Raw genomic sequence first — 17,324 nt, 5'->3', positions numbered from 1 at the left:
TTGTTGGTCCCGTTGTTGCAAGATCTTTTTCCGGCCCAGTGATGTCGGAGATTTGATGTTTTACTGGCTTCCTGATACTCATGGTACACTCGTAAAACGGTCGTACAGGAAAATCTCCGCTTCATCGCTATATCGGAGATGCTGTGTACCATCGCTCGTGCGCCGACTATAACACCACGTTCAAACTCATTTAAATCTTGATAACGTGCCATTGCAACAGCAGTAACCGATCTAACAACTGCTGTGTTGTCTTATTTAGCCGTTGTCGACCGCGGCGCCGTCTTCTGCCTGTTTACATATCTCTGTATTTGAACACGTATGCCTATACGAGTTTCTTTGGCGCTTCAGTGTAATTTAACATGAACACCCGGTGGATAGATATTTTGAGCGTAGTTACGTCTCAAGTTTACTTTTCTTTGTAAAATACATTGTACTACAAATATATTGAAAATAGCTGTGATAGATCAAAGCTAAATAATTAGAAATATGAATAGTATACAGTATTATTTCAATTTTCTTACATATTTGTGATCACACGCAAAAGTATATAACAAAATTGAAATCATGTTCGCTTCTCAAGGAAGTTCAACATCAACTTCCGCTTTCCATGTATACCAATAGAGTAATTTATCGGTTTCAGAAAATGTAGCACAATCGAACTGCCAAGTGGAGTGCAAAAGAAATGCAGATAACAGCTGTTCGGGTCTACACAACTAATAATTCGCGACTGAGTGCTTGCACCGCAGTTACGTGTTCGGGCCATAGTTTCAGAAAACTGCGACATTAAAGACACTGCCGTGGCAAAAGTCATGGGATACGTCTTAATATCGTGTTGGGCCTTCTTTTCCTCGGCGTAGTGCAGCAACTCTACGTGACAATCGTTGGAAGTCCTTTGCAGAAATATTGAGCCATGCTGCCACCATAGCCGTCCATAATTGCGAAAATGTTGCCGGTGCACATTTTGTGACCTTCCGATTACGTCCCACAAATGTTCAATGGAATTCATGTCGGGAAACCACGAACTGTCCAGAATGTTCTTCAAACCAATCGCAAACATTTGTGGCCTGGAGACATGGTACATTGCCATCCATGAAATTTCCATCGTTCTTTGAAAACATGATGTCTATGGCTTCATATGGTCTCCAAGTAGCCGAACATAACCATTTCCAGTCAATAATCGATTCAATTAGACAGAGGACACAGTGTGTGTCTCATGTATCACAGCCCTCACCATTAAGGAACCACCACCAGCTTGCGCAGTGCCCCCTGTTGAAAACTTGGGTCAATGGCTTCGTGGGGTCTTCGCAGCACTCGACACCTACTATCAACTCTTACCGGCTGACATCGGGACTCACTAGGCCAAAGTATTCCAATCGTATAGCGTCCAACCGACCTGATCACGAGCCCAGGAGAGGTGCTGCAGGCGATGTCATCCTGTTAGCAAAGGCACTCGCATCAGTCGTCTGCTGCCATAGTCCATTACCGCAAAATTTCGTCGCGCAGTTCCAACAAATACGTTCGTCGTACGTCCCACAGTGGTTTCTGCGGTTAATTCACGCAGTGTTGCTTGTCTGTTGTCTCTACGCAAATGCCGCTGCTGTCGGTCGTTAAGTGAAGGGCGTCGGTCACTGCTTTGCCCGTGTTGAGAGGTAATGCCTGAAATTTGGTATTATCAGTACACTGGGACTGAAATGTCCCACACGTCTAGTTCCAACTACCATTCCGCGTTCCAGGTCTGTTGACTCTTGTCGTGCGGCCACAATAACGTCGGAATCCTTTTCACATGAACCGCCTGAGAGCAAATGACAGCTCCGCCAATGCACTGCCCCCTTATACGTTGTGTACGCGATATACCACAGTATGCATATCGGCATATAGCAATCCCATGACTTATCATATCGGTGTAATACCTACCAGCAACATATCTCTTGACGTGTCAACATGAGGTCCGCTAAATTAATCTGAGACTTGAAATTTTCATTTAGTAAGCAAGCCAGGATAAAGCTTAGCTGGATGTTTATCAAGGAGTATCTTGCTGGGTGGGAGAGTGGCTATGTACGTAAAAAACAACATTCCCTTTGAGTCCATAGATGTATCACGACACTGCACTGAACAGATATTTGAATGTTGTGCAGGGGCAGTTGAATTTAGTGAAACTAAACTTCTAATTTTTGTTGTTTATAGGTCCCCTAACTCCGACTTCAGAGCATTTCTGCTCAAGCTAGACAGTGTTCTTGATTCAATTTGTAGGAAGTACCACAAATTAGTTACATTTGGTGACTTCAATATTAATTTTGTACATGATGGTGCAAGAAAAAGGATGTTGGTACATCTCCTAAATTCATATGAACTGATGCAGACTATCTTTTTTCCAACTAGGGTGCAGGGGAACAGTAGCACAGCCATAGACAATGTTTTATTCATTCTTCATTAGTAGATGAACATTCTGTTAGTAAGAGCGTGAATGGCCTTTCAGACCATGATGCACAAGTTTTAACATTAAAAGGCTGTTGTACTCAAACCAATGCCATATTTAATTACAAACTATGTAGTAACGTTAATCCAACAGCAATAGAGAGTTTTTTAAACCTTGTCAAGGAACAAAAGTGGCAGGATATTTATAGTACCGATAACATAGATGATAAATACAAGCTTTTAGAACAAAGTGGAAATTAATTACTAAAATGTTAGAAGTAGTCAAAATCAAGCAACAGTAGCCCATTACAAACTGTACTGAAAGACGCTGATAAATGTTATTAGGAAGGCGAAGAGTATGTGTTATGCAAATAGAATAGCTAATTCACAGGATAAAATGAAAACCATATAGTCAGTTGTGAAGGAAGTGTCTGGACAGCAGCACAAGGTCGACGATATAAAGTCAGTTCGTAGTAAAAATATTGCTGTTACCGAAGAATGAGATATATGTACAGTATTTAACAATCATTTTCTTAGCATTGCTGGCAAATTAAATAAAAACTTGGTTTCTACAGGAAATCATGTAACTTTCTTGGCAGATGCCTTTCCTAATGGATGTCTGAAATACTCCCCCGTTATACAGACAAGAGGGAGATTGAGTCAATAATTGAATCACTGAAGACTAAGGACTCTCATGGTTATGATGGAGTGTCTAGCAGAATATTAAAGTACTGTGCTGTACATGTTAGCCCAGTATTTAGCAATATTTGTAATTTTTCCTTTAGGTATGGTCAGTTTCCTGAGCGATTAAAATACTCAGTAGTAAAGACGCTTTATAAAAATGGGAAAAAGGATAATGTAGATAATTTTAGACCTATTTCTATGCCATCAATGTTTGCAAAAGTTATTGAAGAGGCTGTGTGTGTAAGGATAATTGATCATTTCATATCACACGATTTGCACTCCAAAAGCTATATTCCCTTTTCTCTGTGAGGTACTGGATGGGCTAAACAATATGTTCCGAACGCTTGGCATATTTTTTTATATAACTAAGGCATTTGATTGTGTTGATCACAAAATATTGTTCCAGAAGTTGGACTATTACGGAATACGGGAAGTAGCTCACAATTGGTTCACCTCTTACTTTAGCAACAGGCAGCAAAAGGTCATTATTCACAATGTTGATAACGCTGTGATGTGGGGTCAGGGTAGGGTACTGTCAAGTGGGAGTGCCCCAGAGATCAGTGTTGGGGCCACTCCTGTTCCTTATTTATATAAATGATATGCCCTCTGGTATTACCAGTAACTCTAAAATATTTCTGTTTGATGACGACACTAGCTTGGTAGTAAAGGATGTTGTGTGCAACATTGGCTCGGTTTCAAATAGTGCAGTACATGACCTAAGTTCATGGCTTGTAAAAAATAAACTAACGCTAATCACAGTAAGACTCAGTTTTTACAGTTTCTAACAAACAATTCAGCGAAACCTGAAGTTTTTCACAGAATGGACATATGATTAGTTCAAATTCCTAGGTGTTCAGATAGATAATAAGCTGTCGTGGAAAGCCCATGTTCAGGATCTTGTTCAGAAACTTAATACTGCCATTTTTACTTTGCGAACGGTATCAGAAATGAGTGATCGTTCGACACGAAAATTAGTCCACTTTGCTTATTTTCATGCGCTTATGTCGAATGGTATTATATTTTGGGGTAACTCTCCCCATTCTAAAAGGATATTTTTGGCTCAGAAACGGGCGGTTCGGGCAATAAGTGGTGCGAGTTCACGAACATCTTGTCCACCCCTGTTCACGAGTCTGGGTATTTGGACAATGGCCTCTCAATATGTATATTCCTTACTATGATTTCTTATTGACAATGTTAGCTTATTCCCAAGAATAAGAAGCTTTCACTCGGTTAATACTCGACAGAAAGCAGACCTGCATTTGGATCGGACTTCTTAACACTTGTGCAAAAAGGTGTGCAGTATACTGCTGCGTCCTTTTTCTATAAGCTACCACACGAATTCAAAAATCTTAGCAGTAATCCACGCGCTTTCAAATCGAAACTGAAGAGTTTCCTGATGGGTCACTCCTTTATTCTGTCGAGGACTTCCTTGAAAAATTAAGCTTATTCTTGTTGTATTGTTGATTGCGTTTACTTACACTTACGGAGTGACTTTTCTCGGGTTCATAAACATTTATTTTTATCTGTTATTACTTTTACGTTGTAATTTACTGACACCTTCTGTGACCTCGGAAATTTGCTCCTCAATATCGTCTTACGGAAATTGATGTGTAAATAAATAAATAAATAAGCGGTTGTTAGGAGCCGAAATCGGAGCTCACCTAGTATGTCATGCTGAGGCAACCACTTGCTGACCATCACGTTTGGTGGCTGTCCGGGTAGGGTCTTGTTCTCCCACTTCCAGAGGACGTGCTGTGGGAGTTCCCGAAAGGCGTCCAGGAAGGCCTGGACTTTCTGCCACGGCAAACCGCTACTCCTGACATTGGAACCCAGACTCATGTATATCAGACCGTGCTCTGCCCCGTGAATAAACTCCTGGATATCCTGGAACAGCCACGAGAATATACAACCAATGTCAGTTCAAATGGTTCAAATGGCTCTGAGCACTATGGGACTTAACATCTGTGGTCATCAGTCCCCTAGAACTTAGAACTACTTAAACGTAACTAACCTAAGGACATCACACACATCCATGCCCGAGGCAGGATTCGAACCTGCGACCGTAGCGGTCACGTGGTTCCAGACTGAAGCGCCTAGAACCTCACGGCCACACCGGCCGGTTCTTATGTGAGTACTGGGCACCTTTGAGCGAGTAAGTCTAAAGCTGTTGAGGCGGGAGTATCTGACCTGCGTGACAAACAAAGAGTTGGACGTCCTGTGACAGCAACCACCGAGTTTCACAAGCAAATGTTGACAGATTTTTTATTTTATTTTATTTTTTATTTATTTATTTATTGTTCCGTGGGACCAAATTAAGGAGAATTCTCCATGGTCATGGAACGAGTCAATACATGAAATTATAACATGATAGTAGAAACAGATAAAATGAAATATAAGTAACATATTCAGGCGACAATTCGTAAATTTAAATAAAGAAAATCAACAATGTAACACTGGAATTTGCTTAATTTTTCAGCTCTTCCAGGAGCTCCTCGACAGAATAGAAGGATTGAGCCATGAGGAAACTCTTCAGTTTAGACTTAAAAGTGTTTGGGCTACTGCTAAGATTTTTGAGTTCTTGTGGTAGCTTATTGAAAATGGATGCAGCAGAATACTGCACTCCTTTCTGCACAAGAGTCGAGGAAGTGCATTCCACATGCAGATTTGATATCTGCCTAGTATTAACTGAGTGAAAGCTGCTAATTCTTGGGAATAAGCTAATATTGCTAACAACATACGACATTAAAGAAAATATGTACTGTGAGGGCAATGTCAGAATACCCAGACTATTGAATAGGGGTCGACAAGAGGTTCTCGAACTTACACCACACATAGCTCGAGCAGCCCGTTTTTGAGCCCAAAATACCCTTTTTGAATCAGAAGAATTACCCCAAAAAATAATACCATGTGTTATAAGCGTATGAAAATATGCGAAGTAGACTACTTTTCGTGTTGAACTGTCACTTATTTCAGATACTGTTCTAATGGTAAATAAAGCAGCATTTAGTTTCTGAACAAGATCTTGAACATGGGCATTCCACAATAGCTTACTATCTATCCGAACGCCTAAAAACTTGAACTGTTCCGTCTCGCTGTAATTTGCCCATTCTGTCCAATCAAAATATTGGTTCTTGTTGAATTGTGGGTCAGCATCAAATTATTTTCCACAAGCCACGTACTTATTTCATGAATTACATTATTTGATACTGTTTCAATATTACACACAAGATCCTTCACTACCAAGATGGTGTTGTCAGCAAACAGAAATATTTTTGAATCACCTGTAATACTAGAAGGCATATCATTTATATAAATAAGAAACAGCAGTGGCCCCAGCACCGACCCTTGGGGAACACCCCACTTAACAGTGCCCCATTGGGATTGAACATCACTACCACTCTCAATATTGCGGAGAATTAACTTCTGCTTTCTGTTTTTAAGGTATGAGGCGAACCAATTGTAAGCTACTCCCCTTACTCCATAACGGTCCAACTTCTGCAGTAATATTTTGTGGTCAACACAGCCAAAAGCCTTCGTTAAATCAAAGAAAACACCTAGCGTTCGCAACCTTTTATTTAATCCGTCCAAAACCTCATAGAGAAAAGAGAATATAGCATTTCCAGTTGTTAAACCATTTCTAAAACCAAACTGTACTTTTGACAGCAAATTATGTGAATTTAAATGCTCCAGTAACCTTATATATACAACCTTCTCGATAACTTTAGCAAACACCGATGGCATAGAAATAGGTCTATAATTGTCAACATTATCCCTGTCTCCCTTTTCATGAAGTGGCTTCACTACTGAGTACTTTACTTGGTCAGGAAACCGACCACTCCTAAAGGAAAAGTGACAGATATGGCTAAGTACTAAACTAACATATATAGAACAATACTTCAGTATTCTGCTAGATACCCCGTCATATCCATGAGAGTTCTTGGTCCTTAGTGATTTAATTATTACCTAAATCTCCCTCTTGTCAGTATCATGGAGGAGCATTTCAGGTAACAGTCTCTGAACACTTTTTTCTACGAGCGCTATATGGTTCTTTTTTGGGACTAGGTTTCTATTTAGTTCACATGCTATATTCAGAAAGTGATTATTAAATACTGTACATATAGGCGACTTATCAGTAATACGGACATTCGCACTACACACTGATTCTATATCCTCGACTTGTCTCTGCAGACCAGCCACTTCCTTTACGAGTCATGATGATTATCGTATCACTCAGGGAGAAACTGCAAGCACAATTGCCATTTCATAAGAATGCGTGGGTCACATTACTGCTTTGCTTGGCTATCAGAAGATCTGTGCACAATGGGTGCCCCAGATGCTGACTCCTGAAATGAAAGCGCACGGACTTGAAATTTGCCATCAAAGACGATCTGCGGGGACATCATTATGCTTCTGATGAAGATGTTGAGAGATCTGTGAGACTGGGGTTGCGGAAACAGAGTGTCAGCTTCTTCTGTGACGGCTTCCGAGAACTTGTTCATCGTTGGCAGAAATGTATTCGATTGGCTGGTGATTAAGCGGAAAAGTGAATATTGGTAATTGAAGATCACATTCTAAAGATTATTTCTGCGTTTGATTTATTAAAATATTCAAGGTTCGTATATCAAGAAAAGCCTCGTATATCAAGAAAAGAGTTCAAATAACAGTTTCCGCAAGTCCAACTGTTTGCTAATTGAGAAAGGATACGAACTTAAAGTACTGATGCAAATTTTGATGGAATGAGTGGATATCCTGGCCACAGGAAGTAAACTCTTTCACAAAATCTACGTTCTGGATTCAGTCTAAAAGCCAAATAAAAATGAAAGAATTTACTGTGCATAACCACGACAACGGAAATGAAAATTCTCGTCTCATGTGAGTTTTTTTTCTTTTTTGTGATTTTAATACCCGTATAAAGGTAGGTTGGCAGCAGCACAATACGCCGCTCTTCAGCCAAAGATAGTACAATGATAAAACAAACAAGACACATGAGTTGGAACAAAATGGCGGGGAAAAAGCAGTAGACACATGAACATAAAAAACATGAAGCCGTTCACACTCGATGACAATCCACACTACAAACTGTTGACATGAAGCACAAACACTGAAGATGTCGATGGCACTGGTGAACGATGGAGTGTGACGGTGGACACTGAACACTAAACATGAAGACACACACGAGACACTAATGGTGATGATCTCCAGCGTGCGAATGTCCACGTAGCGTGTGCCAGTCCAGGGACCTGCCAAGTGGTGAAGAAGGGCGGGGTTGGGGGAGAAGGGAGAACAAAGATGCCAATGACTGAGGAGATGGGAGGAGGAGTAGAAGGAGAGGGGAGGGGAAGCCTGGGGGAGAGTGGGGGAGAAATGGAGGAGGGAGGGAAGGGGGGGAGAGAAGGGAGGTGGGTGCCCAAAAGAGCAAATACAGGAAGAGGGAGGGAGGATCAATGTTGGTAGGAGGGGTGGCAGAAGCCACCTTAGGAGAGGGTAATGAGGGTGGAGAGATGGAGACCAGGTGGGACGTAGGAATACATGAGTGGCAGTGGGCGGGGGTGGGAGAGGATGGGGGAGAAAAGTGGGTGAGGAGGATCGAGTTTTCCTGAGGTTTACAGGATCCATATCTGTTCAAGGAAAAGGAGGAGGTGGGGGAACAAAATAAGGTCGTACAGGATCCGCATGGGGGAGGGGAGATGGATGCGATAGGTGAGGTGGAGAACATGGTGTTCAAGGATCTGAAGGGTTTGGTAAAAGGTAGGGGGGTGCGGAGATCCAGGCAGGATGGGCGTAACAGAGGATAGGGCGGATGAGGGATTTATAGGTGTGGAGTATGGTGGAGGGGTCCAGACCCCATGTATGGCCGGAAAAGAGCTTGAGGAGACGGAGTCAGGAGCATGCCTTGGCTTGGATTGTCCAGAGATGGGGGGGTCCAGGAGAGGCGACGGTTGAGGTTGACACCAAGGTACTTAAGGGTGGGGGTGAAGGCGATAGGACGGCCATAGATGGTGAGATAGAAAGGAAGGGGTGGTTTTGCCTACAATATGATCGCCTGGGTTTTGGAGGGATTGACCTTGAGCAACCACTGGTTGCACCAAGCGGTGAACCGGTCAAGATGGGTTTGGAGAAGGTGTTGGGAATGCTGCCGGGTGAGGGCGAGGGCAAGGAAGGCGGTATCATCGGCAAACTGGAGAAGGTGGACGGGGGTTGACGGCGGCGGCATGTCCGCCATATACAAAAGGTACAGAAGGGGGAAGACGTAGCCTTGGGGCACACTGGCAGAGGGAAAAAAGGTGTAGGAATCCGTGTTATGGATGGTGACGTAGGAAGGACGGTGGGAGAGGAAGGAGCCAATCAGACAGACGTAGTTAATGCGAAGGTTTGGAGCTTGAAGAGGAGACTGGAATGCCACACGCAGTCATAGGCACGTTTGAGGTCCAGGGAGAGGAAGATTGCAGAGTGACGGGAGTTTAGCTGTTCGGAAAGGAGATGAGTGAGGTGGAGGAGAAGGTCATCGGAAGAGCAGGACAGTCGAAAGCCACACTGGGTAACGGGAAGGAGGCGGTGCTGGTGGAGATGCTGGTGGATGCGTCAGTTGAGGATGGATTCCAGGACCTTGCTGAAGACCGAGGTAAGGCTGATGGGACGATAGGAGGAGATGGCAGACGGAGGTTTACCGGGTTTAAGGAACATCAGGATACAGGAGGTTTTACACAGGTCGGGGTAGTAGGCGGTGGACAGTACTACATTGTAGAGTCTGGCCAGGGTGGAGAGGAAAGAGACAGGAGCTTCACAAAGGTGGCGGTAGGTGACACGATTGTGACCAGGAGCGGTGTTGCGTTTCGCGCGGAGTGTAGCAATGAGATCCTGTGTAGTGATAGGGGCATTGAGTTCCGTGTGTGCATTGTTGTCCAAGTACTGGAAACCAGGTGTGAGGGGAGGGACAGAGGTGTCAGTTCCATCGCGGACATCTGGGAAGAGGGAGTAATCGAACTGGGGATCATTGGGGATGGAGAAGACATCTGAAAGGTAGGAGGCAAAGTGATTGGCCTTACCAAGGGTGTCAGGAAAGTGATGATCATCATGGAGAAGAGGATAGTAGGGGGAGGATTTAGTTCCGGTAAGGCGACGGAAGGCTGACCAGTACTTGGACGAGTTTATAGGTAAGGTAGCATTTAAACGGGTGCATGTCTGTCGCCAGTCCCGGCGTTTCTTGGCCGCGAGCAAGTTTCGGATGTTTCACTGGAGTTGCCGGTGGCGTCGTAGTGTGTCCGGGTCACGCGTGTGGAGGAAGGCACGGTAGAGACGGCGGGATTCATGGAGGAGGAGGATGACGGCCTGTGGGGGTAAGGTAGGACGGTGGAGGTGGATGGCGACAGTAGGGACGTGGGCCTCCACGGCCTCACACAAGGTCTGCTGGAGAAAGAAGGCGGCATGGGTAACATCGTCAGGGTGGTGGTAGGTGAAGTGGTGGCCTTCGACCCGGGTGGAGAGGGTATCCCGGAAGGCATTCCAGTCGGCACGGGAATAGTCATGGACGTACTTCGGAGGAGGGTCATTATAGTTGTCACTGATGCAGTCCGTTCGTCACCACACATATGCATACTAACTTCTCCATGACAATGCAAGGTCTCACACAAGTCTGTGCACCAGAGAGGAGCTCACAAATCTTCATTGAACTGTTTTTCCTCATCCACCCTAAAGCCTGAATCTTGCACCATCCGACTTCCGTCTGTTTGACCCAATGAAGGATACATTCCACGGGAAGCAGTATGTGGATGATTGGGAGGTTGTTGACGCAGCAAGACGTTGACTCTGATGTCGGCCAGTAGAGTGGTATCGCGCCGGCTTACGGATCCTCGCAGTAAGATGGCGTAAGGCCGTCGCACTGAAAGGAGATTATGTTCAAAAACAAGATTTGTAGACAAAAGAGTGGGGTATAATGTGGCGCAATGGAACCTTGAATAAATGTCAGAAAAAATGTGTTGCATTGCTTATCGTTTGCCTCAAACACACACACACACACACACACACACACACACACACACACACACACACAGGGTGGTCCATTGATAGTGACCGGGCCAAATATCTCGCGAAATAAGCATCAAACGAATAAACTATAAAGAACGAATCTCGTCTAGCTGGAAGGGGGAAACCAGATGGCGCTATGGTTGGTCCGCTAGATGGCGCTGCCATAGGTCAAACGGATATCAGCTGCGTTTTTTTAAATAGGAGCCCCCATATTTTATTACATATTCATGTAGTAAGTAAAGAAATATGAATGTTTTAGTTGGACCACTTTTTTCGCCTTCTGAAAGATGGCGCTGTATTACTCACAAACATATAAGCACATAGTATCACGTAACATTCCGTCAGTGTGTACGGTATTTGCTTCGTGATACATTACCCGTGTTAAAATGGATCGTTTACCAATTGCGGAAAAGGTCGATATCGTGTTGATGTATGGCTATTGTGATCAAAATGCCCAACGGGCGTGTACTATATATGCTGCTCGGTATCTTGGAGGACATCATTTAAGTTTCCGGACTGTTCTTTGGATAGTTACGTTATTTCAGGAAACAGGATGTGTTCAACCACATATGAAACGTCAACCACGACCTGCAACAAATGATGATGCCAAAGTAGGTGTTTTAGTTGCTGTCGCGGTTAATCCGCACATCAGTAGCAGACAAATTGCGCGAGAATCGGGAATCTAAAAAATGTCGGTGTTGAGAATGCTACATCAACATCGATTGCACCCGTACCATATTTCTATGCAAAAGCAATTGAATGGCGACGCCGTTGAACGTCGTGTGCTGTTCTGCCACTGGGCACAAGAGAGATTACGGGACAATGACTTTTTTGCCCGCGTTCTGTTTAGTGATGAAGCGTCAATCACCAACAGCGGTAACGTAAGCCGGCATAATATGCACTACTGGGCAACCGAAAATCCACGTTGGCTGCGACAAGTGGAACATCAGCGACCTTGGCGGGTTAATGTATGGTGCGGCATTGTGGGAGGAAGGATAATTGGCCCTCATTTTATCGATGGCAATCTAAATGGTGAAATGTATGCTGATTTCCTACGTAATGTTCTACCGATGTTACTACAAGATGTTTCACCGCATGACAATTGCGATGTACTTTCCAACATGATGGATGTCCGGTACGTAGCTCGCGTGCGGATGAAGTGTTATTGAATAGCATATTTCATGACAGGTGGATTGGTCGTCGAAACACCATACCATACCATGGCCCGCACGTTCACCGGATCTGACGTCCCTGGATTTCTTTCTGTGGGGAAAGTTGAAGGATATTTGCTATCGTGATCCACCGACAACGCCTGCCAACATGCGTCAGCGTATTGTTAATGCATGTGCGAGCATTATGGAAGGCGAACTAGTCGCAGTTGAGAGGAGTGTCGTTAACGTATTGCCAAATGCATTGAGGTTGATGGACATCATTCTGAGCATTTACTGCATTAATGTGGTATTTACAGGTAATCACGCTGTAGCAGCATGCGTTCTCAGAAGTGATAAGTTCACATAGGTACGTGTATTACATTGGAACATCTGAAATAAAATGTTCAAACGTACCTACGTTCTGTATTTTAATTTAAAAAACCTATCTGTTACCAACTGTTCGTGTAAAATTGGAACCATATTGTTGCGACTATTACAGCGCCATCTATCACAAAGCGAAAAAAGTGGTCCAACTAAAACATTCATATTACTTTATGTACTACACGAATATGTAATAAAAATGGGGGATCCTATTTAAAAAAACGCAGTTGATATCCGTTTGACCTATGGCAGCGCCCTCTAGCGGGCCAACCATAGCGCCATCTGGTTTTCCCCTTAAAGCTAGACAAGTTTCGTTCTTTGTAGTTTTTCGGTTGACGCTTATTTCGTGAGATATTTGGCCCGGTCACGATCAATGAACCACTCTATATACATAGGGTGTACCATTTATCTAGACCACCCTAAACAACTGTTTGTCCAGATGCAAATTACAAAATGTTTCAAGTAAACGTTCTTTAGCCGTCAAGGGGACATCAGTCGGCATGATTGCCTTCGTTATAGGTTTTTTTCTTTTTTTTGTACGGAGATATGAATAGCGGTATGATATTTTTAAATGGCACCCCGTATTTTTTATTCGGTACTTCATTTCCTCTCCTCAAGATCTATTCAAAAATATATCACAGTGTGCCATTCACTGAAACACAAAGTTATTAATTACATAACACAACATTGACGCTGACGCTCCCAGCGCTTAGTGTACTCGGAGTATTGGAACACATCCACGTGCTGACGTTGAGAGAGGACAAATGTAAACATAAGTAGAATGCGCACCCGTCATTCCGTCAACAGTCGTCAGTTGAAGAGTTGTGTGAGTAGAATGTACACCAACGAAGAGAAGGTAGAAATGCTACTCATCTAGGGGAATGTAAGTTAGCAGAACAGTAATTGCAGTACTGTCTTCTTACGTACGGGTACATTTAGTACAGTAGGTTAGTCCTTTTAAATACTATTGTGTTGAGTAGGCATACACTAAAGGCTGTGCCGGCCGAAGTGGCCGTGCGGTTAAAGGCGCTGCAGTCTGGAACCGCAAGACCGCTACGGTCGCAGGTTCGAATCCTGCATCGGGCATGGATGTTTGTGATGTCTTTAGGTTAGTTAGGTTTAACTAGTTCTAAGTTCTAGGGGACTAATGATCTCAGCAGTTGAGTCCCATAGTGCTCAGAGCCATTTGAACCATTGAACCACTAAAGGCTGTCCTTCCTACAAACTGCATCGACATAGCGTTTCCTTTATTGTTGTTGTTGAAGGTAGGCGAAACACTACGCAGGCAGAGGAATTGTACGGAGAGCGATATCCGGACAAGAACCCACCTGCCCGACGGATGTTTTCTCGTCTTGTTGCGACGCTTCAGGAAACGACAAGTTTCAACTTACGACAACGCAATCGTCGTAGCACTCGCACAGACGAAGGTGCCGTTGCTATGAATCCACATGTGAGCACACTACAGCTTGAACACGAGATTGGCATTTCTAAAACCAGTGTACGTCGTATTCTTACGCCTCACCGGTTCCATCCTTACGATGTACACCTACAGCAAGAACTGAATGGGAATGATTTCCTGAATCGTCTACAGTTCTGTCAATTGTCACAGTAGGAAATCCTCGCCAACTCTAACTTCTTCTCCAGTGTTCTATTTACCGATAAATGTTCCTTCTCAAAGAAGGGCAGCTAAATACAAGGAACATGCATTATTGGTCCAGCGACAACCCACGATGGCTTTGACAGGTCGAACATCAGCGTCTATGGAGAGTTAACGTCTGGTGTGGGATGCTTGGTACTACAATTATTGGCCCTTATTTCATCAATGGTAGTCGGACGAATTTTTCCTCCTCTTCTGGACGAAGTGTCGCTAAGAACCAGAAATCTTATGTGGTATCACCACGATGCATGTCCAGCACATAATGCCTTGCGTGCACGTCGTATTCTGAACCGAAGGTATCCTGCCACATGGATTGGTCGAGGAGCAACAGTTACTTGACCTGCTAGGTCTCCTGATTTAAATCCTCTGAACCTTTTTCTTTGGGGATGGATTAAAGACGTTGTCTATCGCGATATTCCAAAAACTCCAGAGGACATGCAGGAACATATCGTGCTTGCTAATAATTCTCTTCAGCAGGCAACACTGGAAGCAGTAAATAATTCTTTCACTCAAAGAATGCACCAGTGTATCGGTGTCTAGGGTCACCACTTTGAGCACCTTTGAGTGTTCTGCTCATGGTCAGTGGCACAGGAGAGTCGAAGTCAATTTTGTGTTATGTTTATACTTGGTTTGCGAGTGTTTTCTGACAACTGCAGCAAGTGGACGAGTTTGTGATCCCAGGCTCAAAGCCAATGTTGTGTTATGTAATTAATAACTTTGTGTTTCAGTGAATGGTACACTGTGATATATTTCTGAATCGGTCTTTAGAAGAGGAAATGAATTACCGAATAACAAAATTTAAGTTGTCATTTAAAAAAGTCATACCGCTGCTCATATCCTTGTAAGAAAACGAAGCTAAAACCAAGGCAATCATGCTAATTGATGCCCCCTATTATTTAGGGTGGTCAAGATAAATGGGGCACCCTATATATAATCAGATAGAGGGAGGAAACCGACAACTGCTATAATTCGCCCTTGATGTCTTAAATATTGGCTGTGGGATGGATCTGGTCCCACACATGTTCTACAGGGTAGGGATTTGGGAATCTGGCTGGCCACAGGAGTACCTCAACTTCACATAGGCAGTTCATAAGGAAATGTGCCAAGTGTGAAAGAGCATTGTCTTGTTGAAAAATGGCACAACGATTTTTGTCTTGTTGAAAAATGGCACAACGATACCGTAGCATGAGAGGTAGCACCTGAGGACGTAGTACGTCTGTGGTGTGGTGTTGTGCTATCAGAATTCAATCACTCAGTACCAGCCATGAACTGAAGTTATAGCCTATGGCTCCCTACGCCATGACACCAGGAATAATAGTGCTGTGACTTTCAAAAAACATTGCAAGTGTGTAACCACTGCCCAAGTCAGCGCCAACTCTCCTACAATGGTCATCAGGTGTAGTGCAGGCACTGGACACAATGCTACGCCATTCATCCATACTTCCCAGTCACAGCTCCACCCCAAATGTAGTCTTTTATGTTGCGGTGTTCACGGCAGCCTATACATGGGAAGGTGATTGCCAAGTCTGGCTACTGCTAGGCACCGACCAATGGTGTTGGATGACTAAATATTACAGACTGTCAATTACTTGTTGTCGGGTAAGAGGTGCACATGTGAGGAGGCTAAAACGTGCTTGATGGGTGATTCGGCTATCCTCCATTGTTGTATTCAGGTGCGGTAGAGTGGAATCTTGTTGATTATTATGTCTGCCCTCAGGCTCCCATGCAGTTCAACAATGGGTCACTGAAATATCCAAATGCACCAAAAATCTAGACATGGCGCGATTCGACCACCTGCCCAAATGAAGGCCCACAAAGAGGCCCTTTTTAAACTCTGTCAATTGCTGATAACACTCTCTCACTAAAATAACCAGCATCTCCTTGTTCTTCACAGTGATTTGACAACGCGAGTTCCAGTACCAGAAACTCTTAACTTCTACTTTAACTTTGTGTTTTACCTTCAATCTTCTTCCATAGTTTCATGCCTGTTCCTTACGAATGACTGCCAGTACTTATAGCTAATTTAGTACAACCTAGCGCTGCTACTTAAGTAGAAGTTATTTTACAACTTTTTGTCTTCTGATTTTTTTTTAATATCACGCCACATTAGTCCAGAAAGTGGTATACCATTCGCCGAGTGAGCCAGTATTTTCCTTTGTTGCCCAGGTTTCTGATATGTATATTTTCAGAGCTGTCAGTTGGTAGAGTTTCTTAGTGTCGTTTTTTCAGTCTCGCTACATCAGTGAGTGGGTGCAGTTCTCACAATGAATAGTCCCTAAAAATGTAGACAGTCAGTTGCAGAACCCTGTTCTGAATTCGTTGCAGTCGTCGTATGTGGGTATCAGCAGCACTGCTCCAGGCAACTGCTGCATTGTCGAAAACATGTATGAAGCACGTGGATATTGCCACTAAAAGGCGAAGAATCAGCAGTGCTCAACAGCATGAGGATCCAGGAGCCAACGGAAACTTCTGTTTTGAATACACATAGCGAGTATCCACAGGATATGTGGCCTGGAATTGAAAAGCGTCATGAATATCTGCCCATCAGCAAAACATTTCGGACCTTCGGGTAAGGAGTACCAAGGGGGAGATAACCACAAGAGAAAGACTGAATAACCAACGAAAGGGTAAAGTTTTACGAGTCGGGGCACGGAACGTCAGAAGTTTCAACGTGGTATGGAAGCTAGAAAATCTAAAAACGGAAGCGCTAGAACTCAGTCTAGATGTAGGGGGGGGGGGGGGGACAAAGACGTGAAATGGAAAAAAGACACATTTCTGGTTAGACGAGTATAGGGTAATATCAATAGTAACAGAAAGTGATGTAACGGAAGTATGATTCTTTATGAATAGAGTGAGTTACTGTGAACATTCAGTGACAGCATTGTTCGCATCAGGACCGACACCAAACCAATACCGACAACAATAGTTCGGTATACATGCCAACGTTGCAATCAGAAGACAAAGAGAGAGAACAACTATATGAGGATATTGAAAAAGTAATTTAGTACGCA

Source organism: Schistocerca americana, chromosome 2, assembly GCF_021461395.2.
Source record: "Schistocerca americana isolate TAMUIC-IGC-003095 chromosome 2, iqSchAmer2.1, whole genome shotgun sequence".
In the NCBI taxonomy this organism is placed as follows: Eukaryota; Metazoa; Arthropoda; class Insecta; order Orthoptera; family Acrididae; genus Schistocerca; species Schistocerca americana.
This window is presented reverse-complemented; position numbering follows the sequence as displayed.